Raw genomic sequence first — 13,961 nt, 5'->3', positions numbered from 1 at the left:
GTTCATAGAAGGAGGACCTAGGAAGGGACCTTGGTATGACAAAGCTGCATACAAGTAAATGTGCAGAACAACAGCACAGAGCAAATAGACACGAATGATAGAAGCTCCATTAACTATGGCTCAACAGATGTTGAAATTTTGCAGTCTTTGGTTCATTTGCATATTATTCTGCTTATAAGACAAAGAAACACCTGACTACTAAGCACGCCATTTGTGACTCATAGGTAGTTTGTGGTAATATAGAATTAATGACAAAATGTGCTACTGAATGAAAGAACAGCATTGATCAGGATACTCCATTTGAACCTGAAAAATGCATACAGAAATCTCTCACCTAGTAAGCCAGAACATAATTGTCTACCTAACTGATTTGTGTCTCATTTTCCCTTTTCTGAGCCTACTTATCTGCACATGAGAAATTAAAATTAACTCCACTGCAGTTAATTTCAGCGTCACTTAATAAACTGAACTATTATGATGCCAGACACTGATCTCTGTTAGTTTTCTGCTAATGTGAAACATTTTATGCATGAGGCCTGAGAAACATTTAGTTTAAACAGATTCACATCTTTGAAAAGCAGGTGACAGAACTCCTAATTTCTTTCCAATCAGACCCTGTGGACTAGGACTAAAGAAAACATGGGAAATGGATGAGAGAAGAGAGACATTTCTTTTATTTGTTCTTTTCCCAGGCATATGAAAGATAGAAACAGAGGATTTGAGCCTGATTGACATGTTTATTCAAACACAGGAAGCTAGGAGACAAACCAAAGTGGTTCTACAGTTTTAGGTCTTGTTTTGAAATTCAACTTTTAAAAGGAGGAAACAGATAAAAAAAAGGCTGCCTGTGGCTACTTTCAGTATTCCAAAACAAGAGACATTTTGTGACAGTTTTGTCTTTTTGAAGAATTTATCCTTTTGCATCCATCATTGTGAACTAGGGAGCGCAAGAACCAAGATTAAAAAGCGACTACACAGAAGAAGTCTTCCTCCTTGACACTCTTTTTCTAGCATTACAAAGATTCACAGAAGGACTCACATAGAAAAGTGACAAATGCATAAGTTTTAGAACAGATTAGTGTTTCTGTGGCATCAAATTTACCAGAGGAATAGCTACAAAAAAATACCAAAACGAAGAGTCCAATAATATTTTATTATTTTTTGTAACATGTAGAATGATTTAAAAAAATAAATCCCTGAGTTGCACTAAGATAGTGTAAAATTTATGAGGGAACATAAACTTCCACGCTTTGAATATAAAATACAAACTATTTTAGGTTAGAAAAGACATTCCTCTGTGCAACAACTATGCTTTTATTCTTTATTATGGGCTTGTGGCTTTCTGGGAAGTATCTGTGTCTGGCCAAGTGCAATAAAGAAATAAATTATTTTCCTTCATGTCTTCCAGCCCAAATACCTGAGTATGGCGAGTATGATTTGGGAAGAGCACTTCTTCCCAAACATTGTGAGCACTCACTGGCCTCCCATGGCACATCTATAACACCTTCTCTGTAAGTTTCATGTCTTCTGTTGCTTCCAACAGCCACTTTGCTGTCACTTCCCTCAGTGCCATCACACTGCATTGCAGAAACCACCAGACACAGCAACAATGACAAAGAACTTTCTCAGTTTCTCCATTCCCACTGGTGCTCAACAGTCTTCATATTCACCAGGCCTTATCTGTCTTTTCTTTTCCCAACCAGAGTATCAATTTTTTACACACTGATAATGGTACCATTGTTTTCTCTTTGCTCTCAGACCCCTGTGTCACTACTGACTTTTTCTTCAGCAAAAGCATGTGACAATGTTTCAGTATCCCAGTGATACCCACCCTAATGCACCATTTTCATATCCATTGAGTAAACAAAGTCATACCAGCTATATGTTCCACAGCTTAAGCTTCACACATGAGGTTTCCATTAATTGTCTGAGGTTTCTTGCAATGAAGTATTCCTTTTCTTCTCTTCCAATCTGTCTTCTGTCCTTGCTCTTTTTGACCCCAATGAATTCATCTTTCATACCACTCAAATACAAGCTGTAAGTCACTAACTGACAGATAGGAAGTCATATCTGCATCTGGAACTGGGTGGCATAGAATGAGAAAAGGTTAAGTTGGGAGGGATCTGTGGAAACCACATGGTCCAAAGTCCTGTTCAAGGTAGAGCCAACTTCAAAGTCATATTAGGCTGTTCATGTTGTTCTCCAAACCAGTGCTGAACATTTCCAGAGATGGAAATTTCACAGCCTCTGCAGGCTTTGTCACATTCAGTCTGAAAATCTTTTTCTTTGTGTCTACTGGGATTTCCTTTTTTATAACATGCAGCTGTTGGTTCTTTTCTTTCCAGCATGCATCTCTGAGAAGAGTCTAATTCCATCTTTTTCATAATTCCCTTCATGCAGATGAAGAAAGCAACCAGATCCTCTCCCTAAACTTTTCTCAAGGTTCAACAAACCTAGCTCCCTCTTTTCATACATAGTGTGGTCCAAAACATGTCCCAAAAATGGACATACATGAAATAGAGGACTAACAGATACTTAATAATTGTTCTCTTTTACCATTGTTGTTGTTAAAGGATTCCAATAGAGGCCTGGCACTCATCACTGCAAGAATCACTGCAAACTCTTCTTCTTGGTAGCCTGTCTCCATTTCCACCTCCTAGCAAAGCTTCCACCTGAGCTTTCATTTAGCATTTGAACTCCATCAGGAGTTTCTGTTCAGCCAAGCTGTCCTCCTGCAATGCCTGCCTGTTTCCCTGCTGACTGGGATAGAGGAAAGAGGTTTTAAGGAGAGAAGCTATTTTCAGATTCTTCCATTGACAGGACAGAATTATCACATCCATACTACATACTCCTTGGTTTGGGGTGTCCTCTGGACATCGTGTGGCTGTACAGCAGAAGTATTGCTTTCTGATTAAGCTTGATTTTTTTTTAAAAAATTTTCCTCTTGAAATTGTGAAAATAATCTGAGGTCTGTACATAACAGTGGGAGGCTTTTAATTGAAACTGAGACTATATGTAGCATTCACTGGGTAAAGGTATTCCTCATGGGATTTTTGAGTGCAAAGTCTTTTGGGACACTCTTAGAAGACAGAAGGACCTGGTACACACCCATTCCTACTCCGTATAGAAACAGTCCCTGAACCTCCCACACTGTTATCTTGGAATAAGTGAATGAACCAGCCTGAAACAGAGGTAGCAGAATTTACAATAAAGCAATGTGGATTATCCAATCTCTAGGGCTCAAATTCACTCTCTGAAACTTTTCTTTAGCAGAAAATTACAGAAGTGAGTTTCTTGGCTTGTTCTGGCATATAGCAGCACCTTGGCACAGAGCAGAAGGAAGCAGCAATAATGAGAAAGTCCAACTTTGCTCCTGAAGTGTATTTAGATGTGATAATAGCTTCATCATACAGAGAAACAAGGTGGATGAAGGATGTTCAAAGTTGTCAGGAATGCACTGAGAGTACAGATGTTAAAAGGCATCACATCACTGGGGAGCATGTGGGAACTGAACGTTTTGTGAAGGCATGTAATTCTGCTAACAGGGAATCAGCTTGCACAGGTGTAAAATAGTAATGTCAACCATTAATGCTATTCCTGACACAGGTGAAGCCTTTTCTCCAAAACAAGGATGCTAATTTCAAGAAATAGGTGAAGTACTAAACATAAGAGAATTGATGTGTTTTCCCCTGGGTCATAGCGATTGTTTATCTTGGTTGAATCAAGAAATTTTGGACAGAATGGTTACAATTTAGCTTTGCTCTAATTTTGCTTTACTTTTGCCAAATTCTTACACTATGTTTTTCAGCATGCTTATCTTGCTAAGTACATTCTCCCATGACTCATATTTCCCATAATTGTATTTTATTCCTGATTATTGTATCTTTTCCAGTAAGTAAAGTCCCAGAAAGTATGGATATACAGAAATTAATAAAGAAAATAAATAAAAAGTAATTGTGCAGCCCATATATGAATACAAATTATTGTGAAACATTTAGTACTATTACACATATGAAGCATATTTTTTTACTAACTAAAACCATCTGAAACTATCTGTGTTCTTTCAGCTCATGAGTAATGGTCAATAATAGGCCTTGGAAATATATTTTTTCAGTCATAATACTTCACTTAATCCTGATTTACAACAGTGAACTTCGTAAAATCTATTGCTGACTTTACAGAAGTGCCATTTTTTCTTTTTCCATGGTTTTAGTTTCATCTCTCTAGAGATTCCATTTAGAAAGGTAAGTGAAGTGACTCATTCATTCAGTTGAGAAGTCTGAAATAGATGCATCAACACAGAAATATGAATACGGTGACTAAAATATGGAGCAGGGCATAATTGATTAGATTTTACCTCTAAATACACACAAATATAGTGAATTTCAGTGACAGCTGCACATATACCAGAGCAAAACTTCTAATTCCACTTCCTGTTTTGAGCAAGATGTATTGTTCCTTAATGTTTGCATTGATTTTGAACTCATCAATATTTAATTTCTTATTTTATATATTGACTCCTGACAACAGAGATCAACTTCTGCTTCTTAAGTGATACTTGAATTCAAATGAGGTTTCCCGAAAAACGAAAGAGGAAGAAAGAATAGGAAATTATTATGGTGTAAAATTAAACAGAAAAAAAATATTCACAGTCGATCCCAGAAGAAAGAGAAGCTTCTGTAAGTCTTATAAAGAGAGACAATCCACTAAAATTGTGTAAGGCACCATACAGAAAAAAGCAGAATACATCACATACTGATTTCAAATTTTAAAATATTTGGAACCCGGCATATTCACTTTCTGAAAGAATTAACTAAGAAGATGATGACATTAATTACAACTGAGCTGCAGTGGGAAGGTGCTGGATGGGATTCACCTACTATATCCATTCATCTGTCTTAGAAACTTAAAGAGATGAAACACAGATTTATGGTGCCCACTTTCTCCACATAAATCATAGAATGAAAATAGTTTGAAATTAGTTGTCTATATCAAGCTGGGATTAATCCCAACCTGTGGTTACCCATGCAGTAAATTTTAATTTAGAAGTCAATATAAGAACGCAATGGAACCCAAGTTCTCCTGTCCAGTGTTTTTTATTATATTAAAAACCACATTTGTGCTGTGTGCTCTATGTGTGTGTATATATTTGTATGCACATATACTGGACAGTTATCTTCAAATTGCTTTGAACTGCTTGTGACTAACTAACTGCCTCATATTCAATTGAACCCACCCCTGTAATGACAAAATAAATAAATACATAAATAAATAATGTTCCTGCTCTTAATTTTCAGCCAGGAGGGTAAGCTCTGGATGGCAGTCAAATGACTGATCACCATCAGACTCTGAAAAGTCTTGCAAGAGAAGTGAAGCCTTCTAAGGGCAGTAAATTGCAAAAATAAAGACAAAAGGGTCTTATATTGATATTTGCTGTTCAACTGCAGTGAAAGTGGAAGCACTACATAATATTTTGCTCTCTCTTAAATGCTTCGAAATAAAAAATAACCTATTATTTGTGAGTGATGGCTGTGACTAGTACTGACTACTGAATATTGATCACTGCACAGAAGTCTGGGAGTGCCACACAGTGCCAAGAAGCAGAGCTTTAATTCCCATTACTGTGCTCTGCTTCATTTTGCTTGTACAATCCAGAACAGGTGTTCTGGTTAATGTGGCTGGTCAATGCAGTCAGCACCACAAGGACTAAGAGTTATTTTCTGGTTGTATTTCTGACTATGCCATTGAGTCTCACGACTCACATGAGTCACATGAGTCTCACATGAATCCCCGTTTCCTGACTTAGCCTCTCGAGTTGTAGAAAAAGCAGACAAAAACTAGCAAGAAGCTGAATACAGAGTAAGTGCAAATTAATCAGAGCAATACTAATCCCCCAAACCAACAAGGCTCTTCACAGATTTGTAGCTGGGTTAACATAATACAATTGTAGTCAGCTAAAACACTGACAATGCATTGCTGGTTTCTGCCATATTACCCGTAATAGATATCCACAATGGGAATGATTTCATAGAATTATAGTAATCTTGGTTGTAAGGAACATCATGAGGCCACCTAGTCCAATGTCTCACTTAAAGTGGGTCTGTTGCCAAGACGAGATCAAGTCAATCATAGCTATGTCTAGCCTACTCCTAAAAACCTCCAAGGATAGAAATTTTGCAGTTTCCCTGGGTTATTTTTTGTGGTGCTCTGTTATCCTCCTAATAAAAATGCTTTCCTACAATTTTCTAAGAGTGGAAGATTTGATTGATTACATTTACTTAGTTTTCAGGAGCCAGATCCAAAAAAGGGTCATAATAGCATAAGTGGGATGTGGATGACCTTCCTAAATTCAAAATTATGCTTGCTCTTGCAGAAGAAATAAAAAGGGCAGCATTATATCCCTGCAGAGTTTCTGCATTTAAAGGTATATTATAAATGAAGATGCAGGCTTATTTTCCATGAAAAACTTAGAACGAGGAATCCAACATGGAAGGTACATGTCCACATCTTTAAAGAATGGGCTTCAGAACCAAAATCTCAAGACTCATTCTTTGCTTCAGTATTTCCTGGATTTATTTTAGGTTGTTCCATATCCGGGATGTTTTTACTGAATCTTAAGATATGTTTTGAGATTCCATTCCAGGGGCCACTACACCTAAAAAGTTTATCAGCCTTTATTGATTGTCATGTAGTCACTTCACTCAGGTACAACTGAGGAAAACAAACTTCATATCAAATTCAGCTCAGCAATTCCCATGGGAAGGCAATGATGAAAAGGGAAGCCAAGATTTTGATGCATGTAATAAAAGTTTAAATTATAATGCTAGGCATGTCTTGCACAGGGACAGGTAATGAAATCTAATTAATAGTCATATGCTTTGAGATCCTTTGTTACCAAGCACCGTGTAAGGGCAAATTAGAATGATTTCTTTACAAAACATAATCAGTGAAATTCCTTCCTTAAGTAATTTTGGTAGAGTTTTTCAGGGAATAAATTCTATTGAATTTAACCTGAATAACTATTTAATTGGCATTAGAAGACAAAGAAACTTGCCTTTGGAAGCTACAAGCAAGACTACAATCTAAGTACCTTTGACAAATACTGTACAAGAACAATCACATATAGTTTTTATATGTTATTCACAGATTTTCTACCTTAAAATACATGATAAATAAACTGGTATGATCTTCTAATGTATTTTAGTATCCTTTCCATAGTGTTCAAAGAGCTGAGAAGGAATGTAGCACATGTAACACCTGTAAAGTACACTGGATTTCACTGGGTGATCTCCTGTCTTGTTCCTGTATTTATAAAAGTTATAACTTTTATTGTCTTAAATATGTATCTGAAGCATATCATATGTATCGTTAAATTTGAGGGGGGCTACAGTTTGGGTAAGAATTAGTGCATATGATTTTGAAATTTTCTTTTGAAAATACTTAGCAGTTTACTTGGAATTTTGTTAAATTCTGTTCCTGTAAAATCTGTTTACCATGAAAGACAATCCTTTATCTGATTAGAATAAGCAATAATATCTTTGCTGTTTCTGTTAGACTGGATATTTGGAAATATTCTGAGAGAATCAAAATACACAAAAACTATGAGCACAGGGAGAAAAGTCACCAATAATTACACTGATCATGGTTTGAGGATATAGAATATTATAGGATCTTGAGTTATGCATGTCTCTACCCCAGACAGTAACTACCTTTGTACTCTTTCACATTCTTCCCTCCTTCCAACTACACAAATACCAACTGCCCTCTCATTTGGATACTACTCATGCAATGCATACTTCATCAAATTCTGAACATTAGATTTTAATATCTCTATTTCTACTGCAGATCTGGAAAGGGACTTGTCACATTCTTCAAGCTATATAAGACTGACTAATGAAAATATTACCTCTGCCTTCAAATACTGTTCCGATATTCTCCTTAGTATCTGCACAGTTGCAAATGTATGTGCTTGCATATTCAGGAAATGCACAAGAAGATCCTTATTTTTTGGCAAACACCAAAACTCCATGTATCACTTTAATTTGATAAATTAATTACAGAAGAAAGGAATCTACCAGAAACCCTTAAAATAAAGATAAACATTGTTTTATACTGAAGCAAGGAGCAAGGGTTAAATGTGTAAATCCCTTTTTGAACAGGAACCTTGAGACTCCTTCTCACATAGCAGAGTGCAAGGGAAGCAGGTTACATTCTATTTTATCTCTGTAATTAATCACTACTAAGAGTCATGTCTGTCTACCACATTTCATTAAGTGAATCTTAACTAATGTACAACATTGACCATTTAAAGAACCTGAAGGTGCATAGATCTATGGGACCTGATGAGATTCACCCATGGGTCCTGAGGGAGCTGGCAGATGAAACTGCTAAGCCTCTGTCCATCATATTTGAGAGGTCCTGGCAGTTTGATGAGGTTCCTGCTGATTGGGAAAAAGGGAACATAGCCCCTATTTTTAAAAAGGGGAAAAAGGAAGACCCAGGGAACTACAGACCAGTCAGTCTCACCTCTTTGCCTGGCAAGGTCATGGAGCAGATCCTCCTGGAAAGTCTGCTAAGGCACATGGAAATAAAGAGGTGATTGATGACAGCCAACATGGCTTCACTAAGGGAAGGTCATGCCTGACCAATCTGGTGGCCTCCTACAAGAAGGCTACAGAGATGGTGGATGGTGGATGGTGGCAGAACAACTGACGTCATCTACCTGGATTTGTGCAAGGTGTTTGACACTGTCCCACACGACATCCTGGTCTCCAAACTGACAAGGCATGGATTTGACAGATGGACCCCTCGGTGGGTAAGAGATTGGCTGGATGGCTGCACCCAGAGGGTTGTGGTCAATGGCTCAATGTCCAAATGGAGGCAGGGGATGAGTGGTGTCCCTCAGAGGTCAGTATTGGGACCAGTGCTGTTTAACATCTTTGTTGGAGACATGACAATGGGATTGAGTGATGATACCAAGCTGTGTGGTGTGGTTGATACCCAAGAGAGAAGGGATGCCATCCACAGGGGCCTTGACACACTGGAGAGATGGACCAATGCCAACCTTATGAAGTTCAACAAGGCCAAGTGCAAGGTCCTGCACCTGGGTCAGCACAACCCCAGGCACAAATACAGGCTGGGAGGAGAATGGCTGGAGAGCAGCACTGAGGAGAAGGACTTGGGGGTGGTAGTAGATGAGAAACTTGACATGAGCCACCAGTGTGTGCTGGAGCCCAGAGAGCCAGTTGTGTCCTGGGCTGCATCAAAAGAAGTGTGGCCAGCAGGGCCAGGGAGGGGATTCTGCCCCTCTACTCTGCTCTGGTGAGACCCCAGCTGGAGTGCTGTGTACAGTTCTGGTGCCCTCAGCTCAAGAAAGATATAGACCTGTTGGAGAGGGCCCAGAGAAGGGCCACCAAGATGATCAAAGGCCTGGAGCACCTCTGCTCTGAAGACAGGCTGAGACAGTTGGGGCTGTTCAGCCTGGAGAAGAGAAGGCTCCAGGAAGACCTTATAGCACCTTCCAGTACTTGAAAAGGGCTACAGGAAAGCTGGAAGGGGCTTTTCATCAGAGAAGATAGTGGTAGGACAAGGGGTAATGGTTTTAACCTGAGAGAGGGGAGATTTAGGTTAGATATGAAGAAGAAATTCTTCACTGTGAGGGTGGCGTGGAGCTGGAATTGTTTACCATGGAGATTGTTGATGCCCCAGCCCTGGAGGTTTTTAAGGCCAGGTTGGACGAGGTTTTGTGCAACCTATTCTAGTGGTAGGGTTCCCTGCTCATGGCAGGGGGTTAGAACTTTATGATCTTTAAGGTCCCTTCCAACCTTAATGATTCTATGTTTCTATGATTGGTGAGTAATTGTTGACTTAATTTCATACTATTGTTATTTCATCAATTAATTCATTGGATTTCAGTCATCCCAGTCTGGAAGAAGGCATTATTTGAATTTTGTTAGTTGAATTACAGTGATTGAATTTTAATCTGATTTTTATAGATTTTGATTTTTTAATTATTTAGCTATTAAACCCATAAAAATGACAAGAGCTTTTGTAGGATTTTTTCTTTTCATAATATAATAAGGATGACCAAACTAAGGAAATAAAACACGAAGGTATGCAGTAATCATTCCCTTCCTTTTGTTTTGCTTCAAAGCCTCCATATTCATATGTCAGAAACTGAAAGTTACATCCTCAGATAAAGACAGATCAAGGATTAATATCAGAACTTCTTGTTTACTGCTTGAGTTTAAAGAAAAAAAATACTCAAAAGAAAAAATATGCAAATATCCATTATTTTATTAATAAAATTAATTCATTTCAGCTAAGAGTTAAATATCTAATGGAAATTTTTGTCTAACCTATATCAGCAGAGAGAAATTAGAACCTCCATATAATATTTAATCTTATACTACAAAAACTCTCTTGTATAGGAAAATGTCTCCCTTCAAACATGAAAATATCCTTGTTTCCCTTAGCTGTCAAGGGAGGCCATTTAATGAGTTTAGACTAGGCACTTACTATTTTACAGAAGTTAGGCAAGGTGGCATCTATGCCTAATGTACATAAAATAGTATTAATATAATCTTTAATGTTTCTACATTCATGGAAATTTGTTTGAAATCTTGGAAAAGCAATATCTCACAAGTTTTCAATATTTCTGGTTTCAACCCCAGATAAAAATCTTCTTAGATGACATAATTAAATACCTATTTCTATTCACTTACATATTACAAGAAAAATGCAGGGCACTTCAAAAGCAGACACCAAGCAGCATCAAGACCTTAAAATACCAATTCAGTGGGAACTAAGACCTGACTAAAACCAGACAATACTGATCCTTGAGCTGAACCTCTGATTGAGAAGACTGTCACATGCATATAATGCAAACACTTTCCACTGGACCTGTCCACATTGCAGACAAACCTAGAACTATCTAGAAATTGGAGCAAGGCACTTCTCATCATGCTGGTCCATGTCACATTAAGCATAAGGACTCACAGAACTTTCAGTGAGAACAGGAACCCACCACAGTGACTGTGTTCCCTTGCCTAGGACTAGAGAATTTTCATGGATTCCACTTAATGGGCTTTGTAATAAGCCATAAAATGTAACTATAAATGCACATCTGGAACCAGGAGAAACTGTAAAACAGAATAAAAAGTTACTTGGATTTTTCTTTAAATTTTGGATTAGGACAAAGGTTCAGGAAGTTTCATCGGGGCTGCTTTATCAACAAGCAAATGAAAACTGATCACTAGCCAAATTGTTCTTGATATTCTATAAATAACTCCTGTTCAAAGGCAATTTTCTTGAAAAAAATAACTTACATTTTTTCTTTCCTAGCAAGAAAACAATTTCTTAGCCAAAAATCCTGAGTAGAGCTTTGCTATGTCCAATATTAACATGCTTTTGCATTGGCTTGGGAAGGATTAGGGTTACCTGTTGAAGTCATGAGGGGAAAAAGATCAAATGTAAATTGGTTGAAATTACTGGAAGTTCTGTAATACAGAAACAAATACAAATGCAAACACAAAATACAAAAATACAAACAAATACAAAAGAGAGCAAACAAAACTAAAGTATTTTCTAGTTACAAGGAATATTAACTGTGTTCTTGTGTTGGCAGATATATAACTAATACATTAACTTACAAACTAGAATACAAATTCATGGTAACTGTGATTACAGTCAGGAGCAACAACAGAGCAATATTTCACTATCTGACAGCTTATGCTAATACACACTTTGCATTTAAATGCTGTTGCTGCCTGCCTGCCTGTTCTTCCCTCCCTGACAGGATGCAGGTAACTTTTCCTGACAAGCAACAGTGATGATAAAGGCTGTGGCCCACAGAGATCCATCTTAAGAAAGCTCTTCCAACCCTTGAGGCTCAGACCACAGTCTATCCTCATTTACTAATTCAAATCCATTTTTTTTCCCCTGCAGGCATGTAGCAGAAAGCAGTTGCTGTTTTCTTCTTCATCTGGAGACTGAAGAATTTTCTCGGGGTTGTATTCAGTTGGCCACTGATCCATCCATCTAGGTTGCAGAAGTCTTGCTTACATCCCAGGCCATCTTTGCACTGGTAGATCATGCTAGCAGAAACCACAGGGATGGACTACATTTTAATTTGTAATAAGTCTTGAAACCAGTCAGATGGCCAAAGTTGCAGAATCAATTTTATATACTTGTCAGATAATGAAAACCTTTTGTCTAACATGTAGAACACCAGACAACCTATATTTTTAACAGCTTTCACAGTGCTAAAGAGAATTCTATTAAATTCCTTGTAATGTTACTAGTTTGGAAAACATTATCATGGGCAGGGAATGTTTAGAAATCCAGGAACATTCCTATAAGGGAGAGCAGGATTACCTAACAATCATGCACATATATCCCCCTTCTTCCCACCTAATTCCACAAACTATCAGTTCCTCAACTCTGACTTTGCATGGCACATTATACCCTTAGCTAACAGTCATGTGGGGAGGAGGTAGCCAGTGGGATTTAATATCCAGTGAGGCTCTGGTTCATTATACCTTCGGACACATGTTGTGGGGATTGACCCTCGGGTCCAGTTGCAGGTATCTCTGGAAGCAGTTGTTTGTATAATAGCTGCTATCTCATCTGATATACCAATACCTTTACAGCTAATATATGGTTGCCTTTAACCTGCACCACTGGGGCTGTGATCCTCAAATTATTTGTGCATCCAGCACTGAAGAGAGAGCATAACATACTGACAGGGAAGCTGAATTTGTTGGTGTAAGATGTAGATTTGTATTAGAAAAATACTAGGACAAAAGCTAAACAAAAATGAACATGACAGTTAAATGCTTGTGAAAGGTTAGCTAGTTTTCACCTTCTTTGGGGTCAGGGGTTAACATTCAGCTTTCTAGCTTCCACTGGATATTAGGCTTTAAGCTGATTGGTAGGCACTTCCGCCTCATTTTCAGCAGTCTCCATCACCATAACGCAAGGTATTTTGAAATTAGCTTCAGGCTCACTTGAAATTCAAATTCTGAACACTGGTTTTCTCAATCCCTTTCTCTGCAAAGGCATTAGAACTTCTGCCAATCAGTAGTCCATAACAAGGGAAGCAGTAGCAGAAGGCGCTGAGGTGAAAATGGGTGTCTTGTATGAATCTATAGATCTTTTGATCTATCACAAAAGTGCTCTCAAGCCAGCCCTGCCTGTCCCTCTCCACCCCCTAACCTTAGGGATGACAGCTCCTGCCTCCAGTGCACATTCTCTTCAGGTCCCAAATCTTCAGGTCCCAAACGCTCCAAACTGTACTTACCCACCTCCACCCACAGCTGAGCCCTGGTTCTTTACTTTCTCCTCCCTATCCCTTCTTTCAGAATACATCCTCCTTCTGCTGAAAAGAGCCATTTGACCACAAGCATGCAGGCATCATGGGCTGAGGATAATCCACAAGCCACCCTGCTTGTTATCACTGTCCTCTTAGTCTAAGATTAGTCTACACCTCCACAAGAGATGGTGCACCATTTTGTGGCAGAGGACCCACAGGCCATGATCATACTGGAAAGGTTATCAAGCTTTAACAGTCAATAAACACAGTTACTCTGAGATCAGTTTGCAACTACAGAGTAACTTGGGTTCATGTGAGTACATTCTGTGAAACTTGCTTAAAAAGAATGGGTTTCTTCAAGGTTCCTTGTATGCTTGAACACAGATATAAAGGAGCGTGGCTTAAAGATAACAGTACCACTAGACTAAAAAAAATATAATATATATATATAATCCAAATTAATGTGTAGCCTGTGCAGCTTATTGCAATATATATTTTCCCTCTGATTGATGGACTGTCAAGTCGTTGGTGAATAGGTTGAGTGTATGCAATTGACATAATGTCATTATGTGCAAATATATGCAAGGGACATAATTTGTCCCTTAGGGAAACAGTTGTTGTATTAAGACAGAATAAGGCAGGACTCTCA

General features: G+C 38.2%; 1 long non-coding RNA gene across 1 annotated transcript in view; it reads left to right on the top strand.

The window, feature by feature from the left end:
* Positions 1-13,527, top strand: part of LOC127380035 (uncharacterized) — a 46,070-nt gene extending 32,543 nt beyond the window's left edge. Inside the window, exon 3 of the long non-coding RNA XR_007888414.1 lies at positions 11,947-13,527. This is a non-coding gene — a long non-coding RNA (uncharacterized LOC127380035). The remainder of the gene's footprint in view (positions 1-11,946) is intronic.
* The last annotated feature ends 434 nt before the right edge of the window (positions 13,528-13,961 follow it).

This window comes from Apus apus, chromosome 1, assembly GCF_020740795.1.
Source record: "Apus apus isolate bApuApu2 chromosome 1, bApuApu2.pri.cur, whole genome shotgun sequence".
Classification (NCBI taxonomy): domain Eukaryota; kingdom Metazoa; phylum Chordata; class Aves; order Apodiformes; family Apodidae; genus Apus; species Apus apus.
The sequence above is the reverse complement of the archived record's forward strand: the minus strand, read 5'-3'. Positions and strand labels throughout refer to the sequence as shown.